General features: G+C 41.9%; 1 protein-coding gene across 1 annotated transcript in view; it reads right to left on the minus strand.

Moving 5' to 3' along the window:
* The window catches only part of LOC114654489 (synaptopodin-2), a 158,211-nt gene that overhangs the window by 110,676 nt on the left and 34,107 nt on the right, over positions 1-13,428 (minus strand). The window lies entirely within an intron of this gene.

Here is a 13,428-nt window from a genome sequence, read left to right on the forward strand (position 1 = left end):
ACTATATGATAGATAGATAGATAGATAGATAGATAGATAGATAGATAGATAGATATGAAAGGCACTATATAATACATAGATAGATAGATAGATAGATAGATAGATAGATAGATAGATAGATAGATAGATAGATAGATAGATATGAAAGGCACTATATGATAGATAGATAGATAGATAGATAGATAGATAGATAGATAGATAGATAGATATGAAAGGCACTATATAATACATAGATAGATAGATATGAAAGGCACTATATAATACATAGATAGATATGAAAGGCACTATATAATACATAGATAGATAGATATGAAAGGCACTATATGATAGATAGATAGATAGATAGATAGATAGATAGATAGATATGAAAGGCACTATATAATACAGATAGATAGATATGAAAGGCACTATATAATACATAGATAGATAGATATGAAAGGCACTATATAATACATAGATAGATAGATAGATAGATATGAAAGGCACTATATGATAGATAGATAGATAGATAGATAGATAGATAGATAGATAGATAGATAGATAGATAGATAGATATGAAAGGCACTATATGATAGATAGATAGATAGATAGATAGATAGATAGATAGATATGAAAGGCACTATATAATACAGATAGATAGATATGAAAGGCACTATATGATAGATAGATAGATAGATATGAAAGGCACTATATAATACATAGATAGATAGATAGATATGAAAGGCACTATATAATACATAGATAGATAGATAGATAGATAGATAGATAGATAGATATGAAAGGCACTATATGATAGATAGATAGATAGATATGAAAGGCACTATATAATACATAGATAGATAGATATGAAAGGCACTATATAATACATAGATAGATAGATAGATAGATAGATAGATAGATATGAAAGGCACTATATGATAGATAGATAGATAGATAGATAGATATGAAAGGCACTATATGATAGATAGATAGATAGATAGATAGATAGATAGATAGATAGATATGAAAGGCACTATATGATAGATAGATAGATAGATAGATAGATAGATAGATAGATAGATAGATATGAAAGGCACTATATGATAGATAGATAGATAGATATGAAAGGCACTATATAATACATAGATAGATAGATAGATATGAAAGGCACTATATAATACATAGATAGATAGATAGATAGATAGATAGATAGATAGATAGATAGATAGATAGATAGATAGATATGAAAGGCACTATATGATAGATAGATAGATAGATAGATAGATAGATAGATAGATAGATAGATAGATGGCGCTATATGGGTGGACTTGGATAAGCAGCTGGTTTCTCCATCAGAATGCACTCAAACATTATTAAGACCAGACGCTCTAACGGAGGCTCCTCGTCATCAAACTGACCATTCCCTTAGGAGGAGGGGCTACCAGCACATGAGGACAAGCGACTCGGAGTTGGCAGCAGAGTGGGCGACGCCCATCTACCCAGTAGAGGTCACATGCAGGGGCTTCCTGGGTAAATCAGTCATTTGGCTCCTGGGGGTTACGGGTATGACTGGTACCAACTTACAGGAGGCCATTAAAGAGCTGGCAAAGCAGGCAGAGCTGCTGGTTGTTTTTGGGGCTTAATTCCACTGTAAGGCCACCTGTAGGGAGTGGTGGGGGAGACATCCCCATTCGACCCCTGAAACCAGGAGATGTACTGGGTACGGGGTACCAGCTGAGAACCCTGCAGCTGACCTAATAGGCATTTGCCGGCAGGAATGATGCCAGCCGTACACCAAACCGTATGACGCCTCCATAAACACGATCTCCATTCTGCAGTTCTGTTGGTGAAGTGACACGTTCAGCTTTTACTTAGTAAAACGTCACACTTGAGGGGTCCTTGCACAGCTACCACTAAAAAACACACTTTGGTCTCCATAATATAACATACTTGAGAGATAAAAAAAACACACACACATGATTATTAATAGACTTGGCAGTGTGGGTCTGCAGCCAATCAGGGCGGGCAGGAGAGTTGGCATCAGGAGGTGTTGTGTCATCGTTACCTCGGGCAGAGTGGAATGCAGCAGACCTGGCAGGACGAGTAAAGCAAAAACCGTTGGTGTGAAAAACGTTGAAAAATGGGCAGCCCAATTAGTCCCGCTAATAGCCCCTCTTAAGGAAGCAGGCATCGGCGCAGACATTCTCTTCTGCCCAAGTAACCGTTTTCTTTGCTTCTTTTTTAGAAAGTAAAAGTGAAATACCAAAAAAAAAAAAAAAATGATCAAGATGTAGAAAGACAGAACTAAAAAGAAGAAAGAAACGTTACAAGAGAGAGAGAGAGACAGTGAGGAGGCTTCATGGCGTTCCTGCCTCGCAGCTCCCGAGACCCCTGATCCAAGTGGTGCCCTTGCACAGTCATGTCGATGCCCCCCCCGCCCACCTTGTGTCCACACAGAGTTTCCAGCTGCTTTTCACATCCCAAAGACCCCTCAAGTCAGGCCCACTGTCACTGGTGCTTGTGTGGCTTTGGTTGACCAACACTTCCAAACTTGCCCCAGTGTTTGTCCCGTCACAATCTTGAAAAGTTTGTCGACAATTAAATGAAATTAAAGCAATTCATTCCTTTTCCACCGCTTATCCGAAGCCTGGTCGAGGGGGCCAACAGGGCCACACGTATCCTTTACCCCCCAGCCACACCTGCCAACTCCTACTGTGGGATCCCAAAGGTGTTCCCATGTCAATCCCCCCCATCGATCCCTCAGGGGGGGTCTCCTCCCAGCTGGTTGTGCTGGTTAAACCTCCACAGGGTCCGTATCAGATGCCCACATCAGCTCAGTTGGTTCCTCTTGATGCGGAGGGTCAGCGTCTCCACTCCGAGCCTCTCCCAGATGTCTGAGCTTCACACCCGAGCTCAGCAGCCCCCCTTTGGCCACTTGGACCCGCCGTCTCGTTCTCATTACCCAAACCTCACGACCGCAGGTGAGGGGAGGGACACAGGTCGATAAAAGGAATTGCCATTAATAATTGAATTGTCTTTTTTGTTTTTTTGTGTACAAGTCTAGTAATATTATAACAATGAACATCATGGGACGAGAAGAGACGTCCCGGCCAGGAAGGAGGACAGTTTATTACCCAGACGGGTGTGGCCAGAACAGAAGGACAGGCGGGTTTGTCTCAAAGAAATAATTTTGTGCCCAGCCGCCCTACTATGTTGTTTGGACCAGCGGAAGCTGAGAGTTGGGAGCAGTTGCATCCCCCATACAGCAGGTGGCAGTGGTCCTCGTGTGGCAGACCAGTTGGGACACCTGCAGGGGTGACTGGGAGTTGGAGTTCAGAAGTGCAACCCTGTTGGGGTGCCTATAGAAGGCGCTGTTTTTTGGACACCTTCCTATTTTTTTATATGGCCCAGAAGTGCTTCCAGGAAGACATGGCACGGCACTGGATGAATTCCCAGCTCTGGCTTGAAAAGAAGCCCCTTACCTCACATCGGATGAGTCAGAGTCGGGAGGCAGTGGGCAACACGCAATGGGAGGACGGAAGGAGGACAAATTTGTGTATTTTGTGTGCCCGGCGACTGGTCTTGGGAAGGTGCTAAGGTTTAATTAATATCTTTAAGTTCAACCAACACGTGTGGTGGGCTTTACTGTGTCTCAGGGACGCCCCCTGGTGGTTACAACATACACCCCATGAAGGAGAGGCTCTTTATGTAACACCAAACTTCAAGATTTAAATTGGGAAATACTAAATCCCCACTGGTGCTGATGGTGGACTCTGCTCCATCGGGCACCTGCTGACCCCCCCGGCCGACTCATCACCATTCTGTGTCCCCCTTGTGAATCCTCAGAGCTCACAACTGCTGCCCTCTCCGTTGCTCCCACCGCCACGCACTACTTTGGCTCCTGCCTGCGTCTCTTGTCATACGTACATCAGTGGGTCCTCCTCACATAAGCCGCTCCTCGCGGTCACCTTCTGCAGCTGGCAATGCCGCCCGGTCACACCACTGAGTAACAGAAAGAGTTTCAAAATGTGGCAGAGGCTGATGCTGCCACTGAAAAATACCAGTAACGGCCCCCCAGACGGAAAGTGAGAACAGCAAATGCTGACAAAGATCCTACGGAGTGCAGCCACGGGCGTCACACAGAATAGGAGGAATTCTCGAATCGTGAGAGCAGGGACTGCGGTAGAGAGGCAGTGGAGGTGACAGAGGGGACAGGCAGCAGGGACAAAGGGTCAACATTTGAAAAACAGTGAAAGAGAAGACGTCTTACCCTAAAACCATTAAACAGATGGATGTGGGGAATGCTGAGTACTTTGGCTAGTTCAAATGTAAAAAACGGAATTAAGTGATTGTGTAAAATGAATGCGATCAAATCAAATAATCGTGAATGATTGTGACAGGCCTACCCAGTATGAGTAAGAGTGTGTGTGTGTGTGTGTGAGGGAGTGTATAAGAGTGGGCCCCGGGATGTAGCGGAAAACGATTAGGTAACATTTTATTAGTCTGTTAGGCTTTTCTGTTATTCTGCCTCGTGACGGACTACTCGACCATTAGAACAATCTGGATCAGCCCAACAAAGCTCCAAATATCTATTATATAGTGCCTTTCACATCTATCTATTATATAGCTCCTTTCATTCTAACATTTGAACATTCTAGAAAAGAAGAAGCCATTGAGGCCAACAAAGCTCTATCTATCATATAGTGCCGTTCACATCTACCTATCTATCTATGGTATCCTGCCTACTATACTAAAATTCAAATCTATCTATAATAATAATACATTTTATTTATATAATATATAGTGCCTTTATCCATCCATCCATCCATTTTCCAACCTACTGAATCCAAACACAGGGTCACGGGGGTCTGCTGGAGCCAATCCCATCCAACACAGGGCACAAGGCAGGAACCAATCCCGGGCAGGGTGCCAACCCACCGCAGGACACACACACACACACCAAGCACACACTAGGGACAATTTAGAATCGCCAATCCACTGTTACTTGTTTAAAAGTTCGATTTGGTTTTTTTTTCGTAACATCTGAGAGGAGCAGCTGCTCTGTGGTTTCCCTACACACGATATCATGACAATAATAGCTTCTAATCCTAATTCTTTGATTTATGATTTGTCCCGAGTTTTGTCCGCCCCTGCTTTTCTTTTTCATCTCCGTTTCTTGACTTTTACTTTGGACGGACTTTGATTTTTTTGTCTCATGTTTACATCTCCGAGTCTGTTGGTTTCTCACAATCATCCTCAGAGTCTTTGTCTCTCAACATTGCAAAGTCAAAAAGAAAGCCAAACGCACAAAGTTTTTCTTTTCGGAATCCGTCAAACTCGGACAACGACAGTCACACCACGCCACGCCACGCCAGTCTTTCTGCCGTTGTCTCAATGATGCCATTTGTACGACCTCTGGCACCACTGGTGCAAAAAAAAAAAAAAGAAAAAAGCTACTGTAACACAAAATGGTGATGGTAATAATAATAATTCTTTACATCTATATAGCGCTTTTTCTCACCACTCAAAGCACTTCAGTGAGTGGGGAGCCACTTCAGACACCACTAATGTGCAGCACCCACCTGAATGAGGCGACGGCAGTCATTTCTGCGTCAGTACGTTCACCACACATGATCTGTTAGGTGGTGTAGGGGTAGGGTTACCACTTTTAATACAAAAAAATAAGGGACACATACTGCAGCGGGGGCCACATCCCGTATTACCCAATCAAAAGTAGGAAAGGAGGGATCTTCATAAAATGCGTGTGGGATGATTTGCATGAGACGCTGCTTTAAAAAAAATGATAAAAAAAATACGGGACAAAACCCGTCCCGTATTGATTCAAAACGGGACGTGCAATTTCATTCTCAAATACGGGACGATTCCGTATTTTAAAGGCCGGGTGGCAACCCTATGCAGGGGTGAGAGAGACAGTTAGCCAATCAGAGACAGGGGATAATTAGGGGGTCAGAACAGGCTGTGGTGGGCAATATAGCCTGGACACTGGCATATACCCTACTCTTTACGAAGGATGTCCAGGGTCTTTAGTGGCCACAGAGAGTCAGGACCTTTGGTTTTACATCTCACCCAAAGGACGGTGCCACCGACCGTCACCGCCCTGGGATCCACATTAAGACTACAGGTGGCCGACTCCAGCAAGAGTCCTGCTTGTTCCGAACTTTTTCCATTAAAGGATTATGGGGGCTGCTGGGACCCTTCAATGTGAACTGATCTGTTTCTAATAATTCTTTACATTTATAGAACGCTTGTCTCACTACTCAAAGTGCTCTCCACGCAGAGGGGACTCGGGCTGTGAACCTAGGATCTGCTTACTGTGTGCCACAGTGCCACCTGCTTCTGTCACCTTTGCCTCAATACAGTCCTGTCCGTGAGATCGGCAGGCAATTCCTTGGACATCATGGCTTGGTTTGGCTCAGCTGTGGGACCCTCTACTGACAGATATTGTGTGCCTTTACTAACTGGGTGGACCACCGGTGGACCCCAAACATCTCAGTGACAATCAGTAGAATGACATGCGCTTGAGCCAAAGCGAAGGGTCTGAATACGTGTTTTGGCCACTAGAGGGGGCTCCTGCTGCTCAAACCCCGACACAGACAGACAGACACGGACACAAGTTCAGTACACACATGCGTTTATTTTTTCTTCTTTTTCCAAGTGGGAGATGCCACAGCATTCTAACAGATGGCGTATCACAAACATTAATAGCAATAAAATGCATTACTGCAAATGGTTGCGATGTGCCATTTGTTGGAATGGCAAATGCCACGCATATCTCTCTGTTATATGGCATATGCTATGGGATTCAAAAAAACAGTGATAATGTTTGTGATGCACCATCTGTTGGAATGGTACAGGCCATGCATATCTCTCTGTTATATGCCATATTTCTATTATTTGCCATATACTTTGGGATTCATAAAAACAGTGATAATGTCTATGATGCACCATTTGTTGGAATGACACAGCCATATGTATCTCTCTGTAATATGGCATATATTATGGGATTCATAAAAACAGTGATAATGTCTATGATGCACCATCTGTTGGAATGGCAGCCATACATATTTCTCTGCTATATGGCATATATTTTGGGATTCATAAAAACAGTGATAATGTTTTTGATGCACCATCTGTTGGAATGGCACAGCCATACATATCTCTCTGTTATATGGCATATGCTATGGGATTCAAAAAAACTGATAATGTTTGTGATGCACCATCTGTTGGAATGGTACAGGCCATGCATATCTCTCTGTTATATACCATATTTCTATTATGTGCCATATACTTTGGGATTCATAAAAACAGTGATAATGCCTATGATGCACCATCTGTTGGAATGGCACATCCATACATGTCTCTCTGGTATATTGCATATGCTATGGGATTCATAAGAACAGTGATAATGTCTGTGATGTACCATCTGTTGGAATGACACAGCCATACATATCTTTGTTATATGGCATATGCTATGGGATTCATCAAAACAACACAGTTCAAGCACAGTACACTGTACAAAACACTCCTCTCTTCTTTCTTCTTCTTTCTCTTCCTCTCTGTCCACCTTCACTCCTCCTCCAGCAAGCTTCGTCCACCTTCTCCCAACTCTGGCACCCTGAGTAGCGGCCGCTGGCTCCTTTTATAGGACACCCGGCAGCGCTCCAGGTGTCCAACGACCTCCTTCTGGCAGCACTTCTGAGTGTGGCAGAAGTGCTGCCACTCAGGGTTCAACAGAGCGCCCACTGATGGTACCCACAGGACCCAGCAGGGCTGCTCCAAACTCCCAAGGAGCCCTGGGGCACCACTGTAACCCAGGGGGATGGGGGGCTCCCACCTAGCGCTCCATGGTAGGTAATACCCTGAATAAGCTTTCTCCCCCCAGTCCTTCCACTGTGGAGGCGTCCCGGCCGGGTAAGGCCCCAGTGTGACAATGGGATATTTCAGTTTTTTGTTCCTAATAAAATTTCAAAAATTTCCTAAAATCCTGTTTTTGCTCTGACATTCTGGAATATTGAGTGTTGCTTGATGAGGGAAACAATGAATTGAAGTGATATCGGCACAAAATGTGACTAAAGTGAAGGGGTGTAAAGGCGCTATATATAATCAATGGATTCCTTAGACTTTGAAACCTGGAAATGATGTTGGAAAAAATATAAAATACCAAGGAGCTGTCAGGCAAATTTAAAAGTTGCTATCCAAATCATGGCAGTGTTAAGAGTTTGATTGTGTTATGGTTAACAATTTGTGCTGGGACTCGGCTGGGGGGGCCGCGTTATTTAAATAAGAATGGAATCAGGAGACCAATGGCGATGTGATTTAGCAGGCAAAAGTCGACACTCCAATCAACAAACCAGTAGTGTGAAGCCAATGTCTGTGATGCGCCATCTGTTGGAATGGCATCTGCAATGTGTATATCTCTGTTAAATGCCATAATGTATGTGCTTTGCAAAATCGAAAAAAACAAACAACAGAGCAGAAGTCTCGAAAAACCAAAATAAATTCCAGGCAAGCGGAGCTAAAACTTGAAACCAAAGTTGTAGTCAAATAAGAAAATTTATTGGGAAAGGAAAAAATAAAATCAGATTGTAAAGCTAATGACAACGCTGGTCTTTTGTTTATTGTGTCCACAACGTTGAATACCCAGTAAAGGCACAACGCAAAGCTTTTTATGATGGCACCAGCCCTGCTGCCCATCTAAGATGGGTAAAAAAAATCAAAGGGACATCATGTGATGATTTACAGCCAACCCGTACTTAGAGGCGAGGGCCACAGGAGAAGAGGGGGTAGAGATGATCTAGAAATGACCAGAACCAGCAGCAGTAATACATCTTTTGTTACTATTATTCTTCTTCTAAATATTTCACAGAGTCTCATATATTTTCTGACTTTGGGGTCCGTTTAAGATTTGCTTTGAACGACACTCCCCCACGTGGCTAACTCTTATGCATTCACCCCCTTCCTTACACTGGTGTTTCTCAACCTTTAGGGTCCCGCACCCCAGTTTTGCCTTTTTAAATGCATTGACACCAACTAGTAGCAATTGCAAACTGACACCCCCCACTGAAATGGTGTGATTGGGGGTTCCCCTTGGTGAAACAAGGTCACTTAGAAATGAGGAAACATATTGCTGCTGAGTGCTTAGGCGACCCAACCTCTCGCAAACCAGTGATTGTGACCCACAACCCAATGGATGAGAAACACTGGCTTAGTCAACCCACCACAACCCACTTGTGAGCCAACGACAGCAACTCGCAAACCGCCAGTGGGGCGATTCAGTAGTTCACAAATACTGTCATACACAGACCCGGCCTGAGGCCGCAGAGATGCGAAGATTAATTTGTGCTACTCCACGCTGGCAGTTAAAGTATGTCTGCTGGTGACCCACACCAGACTCACAGAGCCCCAATTGCAAAGACTTGCACACTTTGTGACCAACATATGGCCAAAGTTTTTCACGCATGACCGTAATCAATGTGGCGTTAGCTTTTGCAGTGCACCGTCTATTGGAATGTATTTTGTAATGTATTGCGTTTGTCATTCCAACAGATGGCACATCACAAACATTTTTAGCAATGAAATGCATTTGTTTGTTGTTGGAATGGCAAATGCCATGTACATTTCTCTGTTATATGCCAAATACTATGGGATTCATAAAAACAGTGATAATGTTTGTGATGCGCCATCTGTTGGAATGGTACAGGCCATGTATATCTCTCTATTATATGCCATATACTGTGGGATTCATAAAAACAGTAATAATGTTTGTGATGTGCCATCTGTTGGAAAGGCACATGCGAAACATATACCTCTGTTATATGCCATTTGCAATGAGATCTATAAAAGCAGTGTAAATGTGATACACCATCTGTTGGAATGGCACATGCCATGCATATCTCTCTATTATATGCTATATACTTTGGGATTCATAAAACAGTGATAATGTCTGTGTTGCCCCATCTGTTCGAATGGCACATGCCATGCATATCTCTCTATTATATGCCATATTTCTGTTATATGCCATATACTATGGGATTCATAAAAACAGTGATAATGTTTGGGATGTGCCATCTGTTGGAATGATACAGGCCATGCATATCTCTCTATTATATGCCATATACTGTGGGATTCATAAAAACAGTAATAATGTTTGTGATGTGCCATCTGTTGGAAAGGCACATGCGAAACATATACCTCTGTTATATGCCATTTGCAATGAGATCTATAAAAGCAGTGTAAATGTGATACACCATCTGTTGGAATGGCACATGCCATGCATATCTCTCTATTATATGCTATATACTTTGGGATTCATAAAACAGTGATAATGTCTGTGTTGCCCCATCTGTTCGAATGGCACATGCCATGCATATCTCTCTATTATATGCCATATTTCTGTTATATGCCATATACTATGGGATTCATAAAAACAGTGATAATGTTTGGGATGTGCCATCTGTTGGATGACACACATGAAGCATATACCTCTGTTACATGCCATTTGCAATGGGATCTGTAAAAGCAGTGTAAATGTGATACACCATCTGTTGGAATGGCACATGCCATGTATATCTCTCTATTATATGCCATATTTCTGTTATATGCCATATACTATGGGATTCAAATAAGTGATAATGTCTCTGATGCACCATCTGTTGGAATGGCACATGCCATGCATATCTCTCTATTATATGCCATATTTCTGTTATATGCCATATACTATGGGATTCATAAAAACAGTGATAATGTTTGGGATGTGCCATCTGTTGGAAAGGCACATGCGAAGCATATACCTCTGTTATATGCCATTTGCAATGGGATCTGTAAAAGCAGTGTAAATGTGATACACCATCTGTTGGAATGGCACATGCCATGTATATCTCTCTGTTATATGCCATATACTATGGGATTCAAAAAAACAGTGATGTTGTCTGTGATGCGCCATTTGTTGGAATGGTATAGGCCATGCATATCTCTCTATTATATGCCATATTTCTGTTATATGCCATATACTGTGGGATTCAAGAAAACTGATAATGTTTGTGATGTGCCATCTGTTGGAAAGGCACATGCGAATCATATACCTCTGTTATATGCCATTTGCTATGGGATCTGTAAAAGGTGGGTAAATAGATAGATAGATAGATAGATAGATAGATAGATAGATAGATAGATAGATAGATAGATAGATAGATAGATACTTTATTAATCCCAAGGGGAAATGTGAAATGCCATCTGTTGGAATGACAAATGCAATGTATTTTATTACTACAAATGTTTCTGATGCACCATCTGTAGGAATGGCAGAGAGAAAGCAGATACACAGGCACTTGTCCTTTTTTTAGTGTACATTGCCACACTCTTCTGGTTGACCTTGCCCAGCAGCTGATTGGCGACCAGACCAAACTGAATGCACAAAATGTCCGCATCTACATCACAAAGAAAATGGAGTGGCCACAAAACATGTTTATGTTTAAATGTTACTACAGATGTGTCTACTGGTAAATAAAAAAAAATGAACTCATTGTGTTCCTTGGCCTCAAACAATGCCTTAGTTATTTTTGAAGGTCAATGAACAACTGAAAAATATTAAAATACACGATCAGATCACGACACCACGATGCCTGCTTTATGTTCCAATTGGCTTCATTTATTGGTTTTTGGCTTATGATTCATCTTCTGACCCGTCACTCTGTTCTGTTCTGCCCACCTCATTGCAGTACAAACCCCAAATTGTGGATTTTTTTTTTTACTGTTTACTTCTCAGTTTTTGATATTTGGAAACTTTTCGTTTCACTTTGTTTGAAAGCATTTCAGGCTTCCACAACGTTCTTCCACTTGCCCGGGGCTCCTGCATTCAGAAGAACCACAGGAGCTTTGGTTTGGTCCTTCAGCCAACTGGAGTTTTCTTAATCAGGCTTGAGATAAGTAAATAAAGAAACAGACAGGCAGACAGATATGAAAGGTGCTATATAACAGATAGATAGATAGATAGATAGATAGATAGATAGATAGATAGATAGATAGATAGATAGATAGATAGATAGATAGATAGATAGATGAGGAGACTTTCACAAGGACATCGACTGCCTAAACCTGTCACTTTGGACCCGCTCGTTACTTCTGCTCTTAAATCCTCCTCAGGACTCTTTGGCCTCAGCGTGTTTGCTAAAAACTGACAGATGAGCGTTTTTTTTTTTTTTTCTTTTTGTTTCTCCCGACTGCGCAGATTTGATTCCCTTAAATGGAAGTTGTGTTCTTTTTTTCTTTCTTTCTTCTGCTTCTCCAAAGCTCCAGCTGAATTGTTATCTCATGACTCACCACAGCTTTAAAGGCGCTGGGCACTCTGACACACAAAACACCGAGAGGTGCTGCCCACCACGTTCTCCTGCTGGGGGTTTTTATTAAAAAACAATCCTTTTCTATAACACAGCAATCAAATGAACACGTAGAGGAACATGCACTGTACATTTGTGATCATTCAGGAATGGCAACTGGAGCCCCTCAGGCACACAATAAGCCAGTCTGGGGTCACCAAGTCACCATGTGGGATGTGGATGGAAAAAACTGGGAAACTCCACACAGGGTCACTATGTCCACAAACGGACAGACACACCTGGACTGACGGACATCACTGCAAATAGGGGAAGACTGGGCTGGGGAGTCGGGGCGCCTAAAGCAGAGAAATCCAAACAAATTTCAGACTCAGATTTAACTCCATCACAATATGTTCCCAGGTACATCTTATATAGTGCCTTTCATATCTCTATCTTTTGTGGTGTTTTTAATATCTGCCTCTCTCTCTGTCTGTGTTATACTGTACCACTCACATCCATTTAGCAATCTGCTATATAGTGCTTTTCATATCTGCCTGACTATTTTATAATGACTTATCTATTTAGATAGATAGATATGAAAGGCACTGTATAATAGATAGATAGATAGATAGATAGATGAAAGGGACCATTTGACAGTGATAGTTAGATAGATAGCACCTTTCCTAAAGATAAATAGATATAGATATGTGAAAGGCACTATATAATAGATAGAGCCTTTCCTATCTATCATATAGTGCCTTTCATATCTATTTATAATATAGTGCCTTTCTTCTATCTATATATTTATAATATAGTGCATTTCATTCTATCCATCTATAATATAGCACCTTTCATCCATTCATCTAAAATATAATACCTTTCATCTGTCCATCTACAGTATCTATCATATAGTGCCTTTCCTATCTTTCTCTTTATCTGCTTATGTATCTATAAATCTATGTATAATATAGTGCCTTACTTAACTATCTGTCTCAATTCATTTTTCTAACCCACATATCCAGATAAGGGGCATGGAGAGGTTGGAGCCTATCCCAGCAATTATTGGGCACAAGGCAGGAACAATACCTAGATAGATAGATATCCAGACAAATTT

This window comes from Erpetoichthys calabaricus, chromosome 7, assembly GCF_900747795.2.
Source record: "Erpetoichthys calabaricus chromosome 7, fErpCal1.3, whole genome shotgun sequence".
Taxonomy (NCBI): domain Eukaryota; kingdom Metazoa; phylum Chordata; class Cladistia; order Polypteriformes; family Polypteridae; genus Erpetoichthys; species Erpetoichthys calabaricus.